The sequence below is a fragment of the Colletes latitarsis genome, unplaced genomic scaffold (genome assembly GCF_051014445.1).
Source record: "Colletes latitarsis isolate SP2378_abdomen unplaced genomic scaffold, iyColLati1 scaffold0139, whole genome shotgun sequence".
In the NCBI taxonomy this organism is placed as follows: Eukaryota; Metazoa; Arthropoda; class Insecta; order Hymenoptera; family Colletidae; genus Colletes; species Colletes latitarsis.
Genome location: NW_027488489.1, coordinates 20,001 through 22,500, shown reverse-complemented (window position 1 = coordinate 22,500; position 2,500 = coordinate 20,001).

Genomic DNA, 2,500 nt, shown 5'->3' with positions numbered 1-2,500 from the left:
CGGAGGACGCTGTACGAGAGAACAAACAACACGTTGTTTGTTCCCGCTCGCGTCTCTCCCGTCCGTCGCCATTGCAAAGCTAAAAGCACAAGCGTTGGAGAGCCCGTGCAGACCATAGGTTCTCTCGACGAACGAGAATCGCCGTATTAATGGTAGATCGATGCTGGCGTGAGGTGACGCGCGTCGTCGTTTACACGATTGGGTCGAAACGAACAAAGAAACGAAAGAACATAACACAAAAACGTCCATTACTAAACAAAGATCTCGAACAAAAACAAGAAAACGTCCATTACTAACGAAAGAAAGAGGAGGAGAAGAGAAAATAAGACCCATCGTTGCGACGATCGAGGATGTCACCCGCCGTCAATTTTTCCATTATATACGCGTCTCGGTCGGAGATACGATGCTGGCTGTTTACGTTGCGCTCGCTCGAAGAGGAGACGACGACCGATTGTCACACACAACGCGCAGGGGCCGAAACAAAGCGCCCAAGGATCTACAGCCGAGGAACGAGACGCCGTCGAACATCGTTTCGCGACGTTCCTTTACGGTTTGAACTTGCGTATCCCGCTTTGCCCGGTGGCGTGTGTGCTCGTCGTCGTGCTCCGAACGAAACGTCCTGATGACGGCGAGGAAGTAATAAAATAATATACATCCTTACGGGTAGCCTGAAGCGAATCGCAAACGAACGACAACGCGTCGATTGTGCGGCCATCGTTGCTCGCGCGACTAACGACGACCAGCCGAGAAGGCTGTAGTTTATCGCATCGATTTCATCGAGCAACCGATGGACGCTGCCGCGTTCGTTCGTAAATGAATGTTATACATACTCACGGATAGCCTGAGGCGAATAATCGCAAACGACGACGCGTCGATTGTGCGGCCATCGTTGCTCGCGCGACTAACGACGATCAGCCGAGACGGCTGTAGTTTATCGCATCGATTTCATCGAGCAACCGATGGACGCTGCCGCGTTCGTTCGTAAATGAATGTTATACATACTCACGGATAGCCTGAGGCGAATAATCGCAAACGACGACGCGTCGATTGTGCGGCCATCGTTGCTCGCGCGACTAACGACGATCAGCCGAGACGGCTGTAGTTTATCGCATCGATTTCATCGAGCAACCGATGGACGCTGCCGCGTTCGTTCGTAAATGAATGTTATACATACTCACGGATAGCCTGAGGCGAATAATCGCAAACGACGACGCGTCGATTGTGCGGCCATCGTTGCTCGCGCGACTAACGACGATCAGCCGAGACGGCTGTAGTTTATCGCATCGATTTCATCGAGCAACCGATGGACGCTGCCGCGTTCGTTCGTAAATGAATGTTATACATACTCACGGATAGCCTGAGGCGAATGATCGCAAACGACGACGCGTCGATTTTGCGGCCATCGTTGCTCGCGCGACTAACGACGACCAGCCGAGAAGGCTGTAGTTTATCGCATCGATTTCATCGAGCAACCGATGGGCGCTGCCGCGTTCGTTCGTATATGAATATTATACATACTCACGGATAGCCAGAGGCGAATAATCGCAAACGACGACGCGTCGATTTTGCGGCCATCGTTGCTCGCGCGACTAACGACGACCAGCCGAGACGGCTGTAGTTTATCGCATCGATTTCATCGAGCAACCGGTGGACGCTGCCGCGTTCGTTCGTAAATGAATAATATACATACTCATGGCTAACTTGAGGCGAATAATCGCAAACGACGACGCGTCGATTTTGCGGCCATCGTTGCTCGCGCGACTAACGACGACCAGCCGAAACGGCTGTAGTTTATCGCATCGATTTCATCGAGCAACCGATGGACGCTGCCGCGTTCGTTCGTAAATGAATAATATACATACTCATGGCTAACTTGAGGCGAATAATCGCAAACGACGACGCGTCGATTTTGCGGCCATCGTTGCTCGCGCGACTAACGACGACCAGCCGAAACGGCTGTAGTTTATCGCATCGATTTCATCGAGCAACCGATGGACGCTGCCGCGTTCGTTCGTAAATGAATAATATACATACTCATGGCTAACTTGAGGCGAATAATCGCAAACGACGACGCGTCGATTTTGCGGCCATCGTTGCTCGCGCGACTAACGACGACCAGCCGAAACGGCTGTAGTTTATCGCATCGATTTCATCGAGCAACCGATGGACGCTGCCGCGTTCGTTCGTAAATGAATAATATACATACTCATGGCTAACTTGAGGCGAATAATCGCAAACGACGACGCGTCGATTTTGCGGCCATCGTTGCTCGCGCGACTAACGACGACCAGCCGAAACGGCTGTAGTTTATCGCATCGATTTCATCGAGCAACCGATGGACGCTGCCGCGTTCGTTCGTAAATGAATGTTATACATACTCATGGCTAACTTGAGGCGAATAATCGCAAACGACGACGCGTCGATTTTGCGGCCATCGTTGCTCGCGCGACTAACGACGACCAGCCGAGACGGCTGTAGTTTATCGCATCGATTTCATCGA